The sequence below is a fragment of the Rhamphochromis sp. 'chilingali' genome, assembly GCF_963969265.1.
Source record: "Rhamphochromis sp. 'chilingali' genome assembly, chromosome: 14".
NCBI classification, from domain to species: domain Eukaryota; kingdom Metazoa; phylum Chordata; class Actinopteri; order Cichliformes; family Cichlidae; genus Rhamphochromis; species Rhamphochromis sp. 'chilingali'.
This window is the reverse complement of record NC_137941.1, coordinates 32,189,480-32,204,865: the sequence shown is the minus strand read 5'-3', so window position 1 is coordinate 32,204,865 and position 15,386 is coordinate 32,189,480.

The window sequence follows — 15,386 nt, the reverse complement described above, 5'->3', positions numbered from 1 at the left end:
CTGAGGTGAGAATTAAATGCAGCTCTCTATCGTTCCACCCATTAACAAACATCAGAGCTGAATTTTCAGCACTAACACGAAGATTTCTGAACACTACCCGTCACATACATGACAGAAATATTTGTGTCACACTCTCATGGCAGTATGGCGCATGATGCTTCCCTGAACAAAAATTGCCCATTAGCATCCCAAACACTAGTGATGTAACTCCCCGTGGTCGTAGGTTGACGTTTGTGCCATGACGGTACAGCTGCTGCCTATGGGTGCACACGGCGGTGTGATCCAATGAAGAAGTGTCCTGCAGTCTCGAGGTTCCCAGTATAGCATTTAGGCTGATTGGTTTGTTGCAACAGCTGCTTCACTACTATGAATCTCTTGAGACGCTTTTATATTGGATAACCCAAGCTTGCTGCCTCTGTTTGTGTGTGTGCGCGTGTGGCTATGTGTTTGATTTGCTGCTACATCGCTACAACCTCCTAAAGGTTATGGGTGCTTGATTGCGTATGACTGCACAAAGACAGAGCACCCTTCTTGCGTTGTATCACTTGGAGACTAGAAAGAACAAAGCAGAATGGAGAGCAAAGCGTGATCCACCCACCAGATGTCCGCTGACTTCTGCGCCAGTTTCACAGTGTGCTCTGTTTACACCCACTGGCTACTTTGTTAGTTACACTTTGCTACTGCCAGGTTTGACCTCCTTTGGCCTTCAGAACTACCAAAATTCTTTGTGATACAGATTCAATAAGTTGCTGGAAACATTCGACGGAGATTTTGGTCTTTATTGGCATGATAGCATCACACAGTTGGGCCATATCTAAGCGTCGTGCTGTGTATGTTTCACTATTCAAGATAGGACGGATCCATGTGTTCATGTTGTTTATGTCAAAATCCGACCCTACCACCAGAATGTCACAGCAGAAATCTATCAGAACAATCTTATCCAATTATCTACTGTCCAATTTTGTGAACCCATATGAAGTTCATCGGGTTCCTGATGATAGCTGATGTGAGTGGCATCCAGTCTTCTGCTGCTGTACTGACCTTACTTTGGGTTTGATTCCATAAAAAGTGACAAAAACATTAGCATCCGTTGTGCGTGGGAAGAAAACCTCTTTTTACAGCGAAAAAAACCCCTAAACTTCCAAGCAAGCAACGAGTGCGCAACGACGTAATGGGAAATTCACAGAGAAACTCGCGGATTCTTCCACTGACCGCTGCGGCACACCTGCACCAGGGTAAACCTCCGCCTACCCCACTCCTGCTTTACAGGTGAAAATAGAGCCAAAGGACCGCTAGTCTTTGACTTTATTTTCTGCTGTGTTTTACCTGCATCTATTTGAAAGAGTGAGTGTAAACACACCAAAAAAATTTTTATTTTATGTGCTGGAATGTGCAGAAAATAGGTTTAAATATTAAACAAATTTCTTCCAGTCAGAGAATGTTGCATATAATTAAATTTTTGCTTGATGCATAAAGTTAAAAGATTAAAACTAATAAAACAAGTTTTAAAAGGAGATTTTTCCATTTGATTACATTTTGTATGATGGATTATGCAGAAAAAGTAGAATTGGGCTGAAAGATCTATCGCTTTATCACCTATTCAGGTTGTAAATCGTGTTTTTAAAAGTAATTAATTACTTTTGAAAATAAGTAATCAGTAAAGTAACGGGATTACTTTTTTGGCCAAGTAATCAGTAATTAGTTACTGATTACTTTTTTCAAGTACCTTGACCAACACTGTTTGTAACAACAGAATACAGAAGAGCATATCCTGAGTTTCAGTTACCTTTCCAGCAGCTTATGGATATTTTCTCTCCTTCGGGCCAACTTAAAAATGGTTATACAATATATATGAGATCCCAGCATAGCAGCATTTTCTGAAATACATGGACCAGCTCATCTGGCACCAACCTTGTTCAGTGTCACTTACATCACTCTTTTCCCCTCGTGAAGATCCTCAGTTTAAACATCAGCAGGCCGTCTTTTCACCATGTCTGGATGCCTAAATGGATTGGATTGGTTGCGTGTGATCAGCTGGTCACAAAAGTGAAACAGAATGGTTGCCAAATTGAGACTGAATTTGCAAACCGTTGTTGAGCTTCCCTTCTGCTTTTAGTTATCGATGAAGTGTAATTGCAAAGAAATAAAGATGTAGGCCTAAGAGGCTCCAAAGATCTTTTAAATTGTTTGTCTGCCTTTCAAACCAACCAGAACAACAGGAAGCTCCTCTCCAGAGTCAGCGTTTAACAGAAAAAAAGATTCTTGATATTCCATTGTTTTCTGTTGGGGTGTTTACCACACACTGGCATTAACGAGTGAGTCCACATCACACTGTTGTTAAGGCCCATCAATGCTCTTCTCCTTATTAACCCCATAACTCAGCTTGCCCCGCCAGCAGGCATTACCTTTAAAATGACCCACAGTGTCGTATCTCACATGGTCGATGCAGCGCAAGTGCTCCTCGGGGAACCTGAAAACACATACACTTTAAAGGGCATTGCTCAACACTTTTTCGTGACCTGTGATCAAATTATACATATATATATATTTTGCTCGAGGATGTGCACAGTAACATGATTTGATGCTTTAGAAAGGAGACAAAAGTTGCTATTGTTTCTATTATTCTTTTGATTTTAAGAGACTTCTTATCACAAGAGGTAAAAACATCATGAAGCTGGAAATGTTTGATGACACCTCAAGGGACATGGCAGAGCTACAGTAATTTTCTAAAAGTTATAAAATCCAAAATACTGAAAATATTTATTTTTCTTTGGCTAGCAGCATAAACTGGGACTCACAGTGTTAACTTTGACCTACTTGTCACTGTTAAATGGAGCTGTTATGAGAATCTAACAATGAAATATAAGCAATTGGTTTTAGTTTGTAAACTCTGTGGTTGAACACAGAAAACAAGAAAAAAGGAATTTAATAAACCGTAACCTCTACCATGGGTCTGGTCCTCTGTTATGCTCACATGGTTTGGCTCTACTTGTCCCCTTAAAAGGAGGGTAATTGCGTTTATCCTGTGATGAAACATTTTCATCGTGTCTGTAGTGGTCTCTTCTAGCGACACAGCCCCATCCATAGGGTGCGGCTGAAGGCTGGCTAAAGAGTTTGAAGAGAATGAAAATGATGCGAATCGTATGCACAGTCTGCAGTTCTCAACCCAGCTGCATGTGTAAGGGAGACTTGAGACTGACATGTTACTCTCAGTCCCAATCATCAAACTAATAAATAAAATAAATTAATTAATATTTTTGGAAGAATGGTTTTACATCCCTCCATCCCTCTTTTGCACAGTTTTACTGACCTTTTGCTAACTTTAGCCTCAGCTGACCGGCGTGGTATCCAGAATGAGAATCTGCTGCTGAACCCCAAGTACAGGGTGGGCCATTTATATGGATACACCGTAATAACATGGAAATGGTTGGTGATATTAAAGTCCTGTTTGTGGCACATTAGTATATGTGAGGGGGCAAACTCCTCAAGATGGGTGGTGACCATGGTGGCCATTTAGAAGTCGGCCATCTTGGATACAACTTTTGTTTTTTTCAATAGGAAGAGGGCCATGTGACACATCAAACTTATTGGTAATGTCACAAGAAAAACAATGGTGTGCTTGGTTTCAACGTAACTTTATTCTTTCATGAGTTATTTAAAAGTTTCTCTTTGTTCACAGCCATTGACATGTCGAAGAGGTTAACACGTGAGGAGCGGATCTAAATTGTGTTGATATCTGGTGAACGCAGTAACCGGGTCATTGCAGCAGATTTCAATGCAAGACACCCTACGAGACCACCCATCTCCCATGCTACAGTTAGCAAACTGCTTGCTAAGTTTCGTTAAACTGGTTCAGTGTTGGATTTGCCAAAATGTGGACGCAAGAAAACTCACTAATGAAGAAACATCAGTGGCTGTCCTAGCTTCATTCAGCAAGAGTCCACAGCGTAGCACTCGCCGCATGTCACTGGAGACTGGCATTAGTCGAACATCCCTTCGGCGGATATTAGCTACTCACAAATGGCTCCCTTACAAACTCCAGCTACTGCAGCATCTCAACGAGGATGACCCAGATCGGCCACAGAATTTGCAGAATGGGCAAAACAAAAATTGGGACAGGACCCTCAGTTCACGCAGAAGATTTTGTTCAGTGATGAGACAAACTTTTATGTGAATGGTGAAGTTAACAAACAAAACCACCGCTATTGGTCTGACACTAACCCACATTGGATGGATCCCTCCAAGACTGCTGGAACAACAAAAGAGATGGTTTGGTGTGGTATATGGGGTACAACGATAGTGGGTCCATTCTTCATCAATGGAAACTTCAAGGCCACTGGATATTTGAAATTGCTACAAGATGATGTGTTTCCCTCTTTATGCACTGAAGCTGGCACGTTCCCTGAGTTCTTCCAGCAAGATGGTGCACCACCACATTATGGGTGCCAGGTCCGAGCATTCCGAGATGAACAGTTTCCTGGAAAGTGGATTGGTCGTCGTGGGCCAGTTGAATGGCCCCCAAGGTCTCCTAATCTGACCCCCTTAGACTTTTATCTTTGGGGTCATCTGAAGGCAATAGTCTATGGTGTGAAGATACGAGATGTGCAGCACCTGAAACTACAGATACTGGATGCCTGTGCTGGCATTTCTCCTGTGGTGCTGCTATCAGTGTGTGAAGAGTGGGAGAAGAGGGTTGCATTGACAATCCAACACAATGGGCAGCACATTGAACACATTTTATAAGTGGTCAGAAACTTGTAAATAACTCATGACAGAATAAAGTTACGTTGAAACCAAGCACACCATTGTTTTTCTTGTGACATTACCAACAAGTTTGATGTGTCACATGGCCCTCTTCCTATTGAAGAAACAAAAGTTGTATCCAAGATGGCCGACTTCTAAATGGCCACCATGGTCACCACCCATCTTGAGGAGTTTGCCCCCTCACATATACTAATGTGCCACAAACAGGACTTTAATATCACCAACCATTCCCATGTTATTACGGTGTATCCATATAAATGGCCCACCCTGTATTTCAAATGTTGTTTGATGTGTTGTGCATTCTACATGCCTTGGTTGTAACAAGTGGTTGTTTGACCTACTGTTGTCCTCCTACAAGCTCAGGCTTTCTCTTTTTGAACCATTCTGTGGGAAAATCCCAGTAGATCAGCTGGTTTAAAATAGTCAGACCGGCCTAACAGGCACCATGCCACGGTAGGTACCTGTTCAACAAGTGGCTAAGCAGGTGTACCGAGCAAAGTGGGTGTATATAACTAATCAAAAAATGTAGGTCCTTTGGCTTTTTCGAAACCCTTTTTCTTGATCACATGACATTTTCCACTGAAGCCAGAGAAGGAAAGGAGGTATTTATAAGGCTGTGATTGTCAGGGATCCTGGGTCTGAGCGACCCAGGATCCCTGAGCAGTTATGAATTATATTATTATTATTATTGTATGTATATTTGGTGTTGCTGTCTTTCTCCTGCTTGTGTGTGTGTGTGTGTATGTGTTTCTGCGGGCGCCTTCAGGCCTGGTGGGTGTGGCCCTGCTGACGGACTGGCCACGCCTGAAGCCACACACCTGCTGCTGATCAGGCCTCGTCGGGGGAGCTACTTAGGAGAGTCTTGGAGCTCCCACCGACCTGGGATCATTGCTTGAGACTTCTCGTTAGTCACCCCGTTGTGCTTGGTTAGTGTGTGTATGCCCACGGTTCTATGTGTCCTGACGGCTGCTTCTATTGTGTCCCCAGGAGAGGGGTGGAGTGCCAGACAGCAGCCAGCACGGGGGAGTGCTGAGACACGGGAGCGGAGAGCACAAACACTGGGAGAAGACACGACACGGGAGTCTGGGGAAAGCACGGGGATTTATTGTTGTTTAGTTTTATACACTGTAAATAAATGCACTGTTTACATACAGAGCGCCGCGCCTGGGTCCTCCTTCCCTACACCCCCACGGTCTGCCAGCCAGACCGTGACAGTGATACAAAGACATTACACTTGGCTATTTAATAGTACACTAGGCCCACCAAGGTCAAACTACAAAAATATGGCCTGCAAAGTGGAGGGTGAGTTTATATGAACTGTTATATCCTTTAATGTGTTAAAGGATTATTTCATTGACTGGCTTTGCATCTTTCTTATGAAGAAAATTACACAAACATTGGAGTTTGACGACATAAAGCAAAAGCAAGGCATTAACACCTGTATGTTTGGAGGTTCAGCTCTGTGGATTCAGCGCCCATTCAGCTTCACACACATTTACATTTACTTCAACACCACAGGGCAGCGATGTTTATTCTTTATTGCATGTGTGGTCCTAATTAAAACAAACCTAATTATCCTCCTTTACAAAGTGGCTGTGGCTGAACATCTGAATAAGTACTTGATCAAGTTACAGAACAGTACACAATTCACTGACCTAACTCACGGTCAATGTTCCCTCTAATTTTTCATGTGTCGGACCACTGTGAGCAACAGCAGACGTGTGCACCGTGGTCACATCTAATCCATGCAAGTTACATGGTTTACTAAAATGATCAACTACTACTTTTAATTAACTGCTTCAGTCCACTTACAATGAAAATGTAAAAAAATAATCTTGTTTATGACCTGTGTAGTATGTTAACACTATTGGAAGTAAAAATAACTTGAATTCCAATTTTGAAAACACAACTTTCTTTCGGGTTTTTTTTTTTTATAAAGCTCTGACTTGTATTATGAGTATGAGTCTTTGGTCTGGGAGAGAGTCCTGTAAGTCTCTCTCTGCAAAATACAGTATATAATGACCAATGTTGGGCAATTAATTATATAGTTACTTCTTCAAAAAAGTAACTGAGTTATGCAAACAACAAAGTTTTTTGCAGCTGTTTACCTAAAACTGCAGCCAACGTGGTTTTTTAAATAAATATTTTGAACTATTTACAGAACAATCAGATGTTCTGCATCAAATCTGATGCCACACAAATCATTTGTGCCACTCCAAAAAATAATTTGTCCACTAAGAGATAAAGGAGAACAACAGCCTGATACCTGCAGGCCTGACAACATGAGATGTATCACTCCTGTAACACCTGTAACATTCAGCAGTCGCCTCATTGTCCTGACACACACAACAAAACTATTGACTACACTACACACTAACTACACAAGATTTCCCCCCTTCCTAAACAACTAAATGCCATGTTGCCATATCATTTTTTGATTGGTCAACATGGTACATTTTTCTAGGGTGGTTTTTTTTGTTTTTGTTTTTGCTCACAGGCGGAGAGGGCTTTGAGCGCTTTCCTTATAAAACGCCGTTTCTACCGTTTCTTCCCGCAGTAAATATAAACAACGATAGTATTCGGGAAGAAAACCAAACATTGCAGATATTTTTATCATAACTCTGGTTTTACGAGGCCTATCAACACAATTTAAAAACTGGTATAAAGTCCACACTTTTTCCGTCAATTGTTCCGTCGGTCCTGCTCACATCTCCAATGGTTGTACACCCTGTAATTAGTGATGTGTCGGTCGCGAACGAAACGGCTCTTAGAGCGACGCGAGCCGTTGGTGTTTTATTTTCTCTCTCACACTTTTTTCCGCTTCACTCCGCACGCGAGCCTTGTGCTTTGCGCTGGGGGGGCGTAGTTACACTAGCAGTAGCACAGGAACAGAGCGGGAGGGAGAGAGAGAGAAAGAGAGCCAGGAAAAACAACGTCACATTAGAAAGGTATAGTAATCATCCACAACTATTTTCATTTGCGGATGATAAAGGATTCAGAAAGTTTATTCATGCAGGTCCATATGACAGAGAATGTGCATCTTCTTTTTGTTTTCATATTTTAATTTATAATTAATTGTGTTGTGATTTGCAGTGTTTTGTGTTGTTTCACTTTAAATTTGTTTAAAAGGAAAAAGCTGAAAATTTAAATAGTTAAAAGTTGAAAATGTAAATAGTTAGTTTTTGTATTATATGATTTATTTATTACATTTTATGTGGAGTGAATAAATAAAAGTATATTTACAGTGGCCCCTAGAGACAAAACACGTACAAACTCAAAAACACGTAGTCAAGGTGGCTCAGGCGATTAGAGGATCATCAGGGGGTCCTTTTGTCCCTCTGTGGGGGGTCACTCCCACTAGGTTTATATCTGGGACTCTCCACCATTTGACCTTAGAACTGAAGTAGCTTCTCGGATGAGAGGTGAAACGTCTTCAAGCATCTTAAAGAAGTCCAGACGCTTTTCTTTGCAAGCTCCTTTGACTACGATGACCTGACTGAGAACCTTCACAGTCAAAAACACGTACAAAACACAACAGAAGTGCTCCAGGATGCTAGGGGGCAGTGTTGAGCTTTTGTTACCTAGTGGCTACATAAGACCGGATTTGGTGTGTGGTAGTAACAGGTAAATTAACTTTTTTTTTTTATTATTTGAATATATGAGTGCTTGTGTATAAATACACAAACAATACACATATGCTTTCATGCTTTCAATTGTGTAATTTAAGTGATATAGGTAGCTGTTTTGGAAGTTCAGTTAACGCTAGAAATATGTTTTGGAGTTTGTACGTGTCTTGTCTCTAGGGGCCACCGTAAAAATTTATATATAAACATATATAAATAAAACCACATTTTTATTTACATTAGTAATTCCTTTTGTGCATAATTTTATATTGTTGTTAATAATAAATTAATTAGAGCAACAAAACAACCTGAAGAGCTGGTTGGGAGCCGAAAGAGCCGGCTCTTTTTAGTGAGCCGAGCCGAAAGGGCCGGTTCTCTAAAAAGAGCCCATCACTAGTTGTCATTAACGTGGCTTCACTGCACATCAGCCACGCCGCTTTGCAAGCTAAAACACCGGTGTCGGCATATAAGGACGTCAACGACGTTGATTAGCTGCGTACAGTGTTGGGAAGTGTTGTATGTTCACCAGTATGATAATGATGAAGCAGTAATCTCAGTTAACGTGGTTTTATTAACCAGCACAGCAGCAGAGAACTTACATGCTTGGATTCAATAACGGAATGGCGCCTATACCACTCAAAACATACACACACCTACACGGAGGTACGGCAAGCGGATTAGAACAAAATACCAAACTAACAGCAGGTTATCTACATCCCCCTTCTTTAGTACATCCCCAACCGGATATAAAGTTTAATGCATACTGAATAATAATAATCACAGCATAAAAGGTGACATACGCTGACCCTTAGGAACATTTAAATTTGCAACCAGATGGAAGAAATAAACATGACAAGAATATCATTTTGCTGTATAAAGTTAAATATGATTACTACTGAAAATCACCTCAAACAGAATTTAACTTGAAGCGTGGACATCAGTTACTGTTGGCTCAAACATCAAACCTGAAAATGTTCTGTGTTTTAACTAGTACCCAATTAATCCCTATATCTTGGATTTGGTTTGCACACACGACCAAAGCGTGTCCTGTAAACACCATCACTCTTGGAAGGTCTTGGAGAATGCAAAACATCAGAAGAGCTCTCAACATGAGTGCTGTCTTTAAACTGTTCTACATCATTGTTTTCACCCACAACCTGCAGTCCATCATAATGATGATCAGTGTCTTTCTGAACAGTAACAGGCTCAGACACAGGCAATATGTGTCTGTGATTTCTCCTGTAAGTGTTTCCATCTGACTGTACCAGGTAGGATCTAGGTTCTTTACAAAGTTCCTTCACCACACCTGTGCGGTCATAACCCTGTGGGGTCTGTAACCTCACTACTTGTCCTTCGTTGAGAGGTGGAAGTGGTCGGCTGGATCTGTCATAACAGACCTTCTGAGTCAGTCTCTTGTTGAGTAGTTGGGCTTTCACTCTGTCAGATTCAAGGTGTTGTGGTTTGAGCAGTTTTGTTGTGATTGGGAGCGTAGTTCGAGTCTGTCTGGATAGAAGTCGTTCTGCAGAGGAACCCAGGTTCACATCACGTGGAACATTCCTGAGGTTCAGCAGGTTGAGAAATACATCAGTGTCATCTCTGTGTGATTTCTCCATCAGCTGTTTAGCACTGCGCACTGCTCTTTCAGCAAGCCCATTGGATTGAGGATACTCTGGACTGCTGGTGACATGTTGAAAGTCCCACTGTGAAGCAAAGTCTTTGAAACGCTGGCTTGTAAACTGCCTGCCATTGTCTGAGATCAGAGTGTGTGGAGCACCATGAACTGAGAAGTGTCTTTTCATGTCAAATCCTTTAGCAGGTCAATCTCAAACCATCCTGAGTATGAGTCGACTACTACTAAATAGTGCTGACAGTGCCACTCAAAGATATCTGTAGCCACAGTTGACCAAGGAAGCTCTGGAACTTCATGCAGATGAAGGGGCTCTTTTTGTTGATGAGGTTTAGTGCTGTTACACACCGAGCAGGAAGTAACTGTTTGTTCAATATCTCTTGACATGAACGGCCAGAAGACGATCCCCCGTGCTCTCCGCTTGGTAGCTTCTACGCCGGGATGTCCTCTGTGCATGATGGTGATGTAGTCTCCTTGCAGTGATTTTGGGATCACGGCTTTGGAACCTTTAAGAATGATGCCATCATCCACAATCAGCTCATCCCTGAAAGGAAAATATGGATGAACTGCTGAGGGAAGGTTGTGGAGTCGTTGTGGCCAACCATGTTTGATGAACGAGCTGAGCGCTTGCAGTGTCTCATCCTCAGCTGTGTGTCCTTTAAGTTCCTCCAGGCGTGAAGAAGAGGTGCAGCTCACCGTCATGACATCAAAGTTGTCCTCTTCTTCAGGCTGCTGGAAAGTGGAGCTGTTGGGAGCACGAGACAGTGTGTCAGCCAGATACATGTGTTTTCCACATTTATATGTGAGGGTGATGTTGTATTTTTGGAGCCTTAACAGCATCCTCTGTAATCTGGCTGGTGCAGCGTGAATAGGTTTCTTTAGTATGGTGACCAGTGGCTGATGGTCTGTTTCTACGACCACAGGCTTGCCATAAATGGAGTCATGAAACTTTGTACATGCGAAAACAACAGCCAGCAGCTCCTTTTCTATCTGAGCATATCTGGTTTCAGTGTCTGTCAGAGTACGTGAAGCATATGCCACAGGTCGCCCTTCCTGTAAGCAAGCTGCACCAAGACCATACTGTGATGCATCGCACGTTAGTGTCACAGGTTTGCTGACATCATAATATGACAGAACAGGTGGATTAGACATGTGCTCTTTAAGTGCTTCGAACGCAGTCTGATGCTGTGTGTCCCACATCCACTCGCTGTCCTTGTGTGTGAGCTGTCGCAGAGGAGCTGACAGATGGCTGAAGTTTGGAATGAATTTTCCAAGATAATTGACCATCCCCAGGAACCTCTGCAGGGCTTGGACATCTGTTGGAACTGGCATCTCTCTGATTGTGGCTGTTTTGGAAGGGTCTGCTTTAAGCCCCTCGCTTGTGAAAATGTGTCCGACATAACTGACCTGATTCAGCCGGAATTTGCACTTTAATGGGTTTAGTCGCAGGTTTACTTCTCTGGCACGATCAAGGACTTTTCTCAGGTTGTCGTCATGTTCTTTCATGGTTCTTCCGCCGATGAGTATATCATCAACAATGATGGCACATGGATACCCAGCGAATATCTGCTCCATGGCTCTCTGAAACACCTCGCTGGCAGCGTTAAGACCAAAAGAGGAACCTGAAACAACCAAAACAAGTGCTGAAGGTGGTTAGCATGGATGATTTTTGATCCAATGACACCTGCCAAAAAGAGTTCTTAGCATCCAAAACAGAGAACACAGTAGCGTTTGACATTATTGCAGCCACTTCTTCTACTGTGCGCATGGGATGGTGTGGTCTTTTCAGAGCAGTGTTTAAATCTCAAGGATTTATGCATATCCCGATTTCATCTTTGCCCTTCTTGTTGGTGGCTACCATGGAAGACACCCAGTCTGTCGGCTCTGAGACGGGAGTAATGACGCCTAATTTCTCCATCCTGACCAGCTCTGCCTTGACCCTGTCTTTCATGGCCAAAGGGATGCGATGTGCTGGGCGAACAACTGGTTTCACATCTGGGTTCAGTGTCATGCGATAGGTGACTGGCAACCTCCCAAGCTCATCAGAAAATAAGTCACTGTATTCTGTGATAAGCTGTTGTGACAGGTCATCTGCAGACATGCTCAATTGGTGGACGTCATTGCTGAATGATACAAGTCCCATTTCTCTGCATGCACATAGTCCAAGTATTGGCTGAACATCTTCATTAATAACAAAGAATGATAGCACATGTGGCTGCCCATGCAGAAAACACTGCAGCTTAATTACACCTGAGGTTTGAATCTTGCTGCCTCCAAATGCTACTAGGTTAACGGACTTGGGGTGTGCTTTCATTTCTTTATCTGCTCTTATAATGTTAACCGTTTTCTTGGGAAGCACATTACATTTAGCACCTGTGTCCACCTTCATTTCAACAGGAATCCCATTAATCTGCACGGTGACAAAAACTTCCTCTTTGTGTTCCACATGCACATCAGTCGCATGGATTGCATATTGCAGATTTACACCATCAACGTAGAATGTGTCATCTCCGCTCTCATCAGCTTGGTCTGGTTCCACATGATGAACTGACTTTCTGTGTCTTGCTACGTTTTGGGTAGGCTGAACAGCTCTGCACCGTTTCTTAAAATGATTCCACTTTTTGCATGCATGACACTGCTGCCCAAAAGCTGGACATTTGCTCTTTTTTGCAGCATGAGCGCCCCCACAGTTAGTACAGTTAGTGACATGCTGTGTTTCAGACCTGTCTCCTTGTATTTTCATTTTATCTCCTCTGTGCTTTCTTGTAAATGTGGGCTGGAGCACATCAACATTTGATGCAGATTGTTGAGGAAAAGCAAGTGTTTTATTATACTCGTCAGTCATTTCATGAATCTGGCAGACAGATATGGCTTTTGCTAGCGTTAAATCACTATCACGCAGTAGCACTTTCCTTAAATTGTCATTGTTGATGCCACAAACTAGTCTGCAGTGTTGGTCAAGTTACTTGAAAAAAGTAATCAGTAACTTATTACTGATTACTTCCCCAAAAAAGTAATCCCGTTACTTTACTAATTACTTATTTTCAAAAGTAATTAATTACAAAAGACCGCTCCCGTTCTATAGCTTCGGGACCTGCTAAGTTGAGCAATATGTAGGCTTGTGTGCGCGCTGGCTTGTCAGAGTGTGCCCCAAAATGTATTCTGTAACGTATTCCGTTACGTTACTCGATGAGATTAACGTATTCTGAATACTTTGGATTACTTAACATATTATCATGCTGCTTACAACTACGTGAATGTACTATTGCTGTGATTTATTACTGTTACTGAAGGTCCGCGGCTCCGAACCGTAGTAAAGGGACCTCTGACTAACGGTGGGTTCTGTGTCGGCTCGTAGCCGAAAACTAGCTTTACTTTGTTGTGTGGGTCAACTTTGCTTGCTACAGACAGAGAGAGGCGTTGAAAGGCTGCTCCAACGGAACTTATTGTTTCGGAGGAAAACACGAACACAGCGTACAGTCGAGTCTTAATAGCTTACTTACAACTGGGCTCGTCAGGCACTCTTCTTGGCTGCAGTGGTTATTATTATATTTACATGCTTCCAGCTCCCGTTTTTCCTCGATGACAGCTCCGACTTTTCCTTTTTCTCCCTCCCTGGCTCACAGACACATAACGGGCATGGCAGTCCATTCTCCCTGCAGCACGGACTACACTGCCTATGATGCTACATTCTTTAGAGCTATACCTGTAGCATTCTGCCTATTAGCTTAGCACAACAACAACAACAAAAAGGCGCTCTCTAACCCAGGAAACACGCAGAGAGAGAGCGTCACCCTGTAACCATGGCAACCGTAACGCTGCCGCCTGGAACAACAGAACATAGCTGTCAAACAAAACCAAACAGTCCTGACCCGCCACAATATGAAACAGGGAAACAGTGTAATCCATTTATTTCAACAAAGTAACTGTATTCTAAATACCACCTTTTTAAACGGTAACTGTAACGGAATACAGTTACTCATATTTGTATTTTAAATAGGAAAAGGTGGTACATGTATTCCGTTACTCCCCAACACTGGCTGCGTATATATGATTGTGAAGCGCATCATTGGCTGAACTATGGAATAAGGTGGCATTGTTCTAATCCCATACGGGAGCAGCCAGTCACTTACTGACTCACACTGCAAAACAGAATTGTTAAAGTTTTAATTTTAATTTCAATTCAGGTTAGGTTTTTTTTTTGTGCGCAACACAGATTTTCTGTGCGCAGAGGCCGTGCCAGCAGTGTGCAATTGCGCACACGCACAGCTTAGAGGGAACATTGCTCACGGTGCATTAAAGACACTGGTAAATCACTCTAATAGCCGAGCAGCACCTCTGACAGATGCCATCATTTAATACACAGTGACCAATGCAACTTAGTCAGCATGAGTCACAGGACACTAGGGCTGCCACGATTTGTCGACTAGTCACGATTACGTCGACTATCAAAATCGTCGACGACTGATTTAATAGTCGACGCGTCGTTTGAAGCTTTGTAAGATCACAAAAGACGCAGGAATAAGTAGCAGGATTTAAGAGTGTAATAACGGACTGAAACAGAAGATGGCAGCATTGCATGTACAAGGATGTCAGCTACCGTTAAACCCCGAAGAAGAAGAAGCAGTTGTGTCCCAGAATTCATAGCGCGGCCCAGCGCAGTTTCCAACAATGGCGGCAGCTAGTTAGTTTTAATATTATTCTTATTATTCTTTCTGGGTCACAAAATAAACGTTTAACATATTTTCAGGCGAGAATGTAGCTGTGTAAACCTCAAATATCTGCTCAGTTTATCAAGACACCACATATTTTCAAAAGCGCTCCGACGTTTTCAGAGACGTCTGTTACCCACTAGCTCGTTAGCGAGCCGGGGGCTAGGCTCACTAGCGCCGTGAGAACACCGGACTCCCCGCAAATCGTTTTCAAACCCACCGCCGTCTTTCGCTACTCAGGTTAAATATATATGAGTCACTTAGATAACTTAAAATGTTATTGTTTGGCTTTTTTTTTTTTAGTATTTTATTTGTTCCTGAGTAAATCAGTTTGTCTGAGATTAAAGTTATAGTTTTTATACAGCTGAATAAACATCAAGCAGACAGCTGATTATCAGAAGTGTGAGATGCTCCAGAATATACTCCAGTGTCCTGTTATATTTTAGATAGCAAGGAGTTTATTAAGCTTCACCGAAACAATCTGCAAATTTCATTAAAATTTAATAAACTATCATCTTGTCTTTATTTTTAGTTAGCACAGACCTTAAACACTTAAAGCTGTAAGCTAATGATAGTTATATAAGAGCAGATGCTGCTGGTGCAATAAGCTGTAGTTTTACGTCCAATGGATGATGATCTGATTAGTCGACTAATCACAAA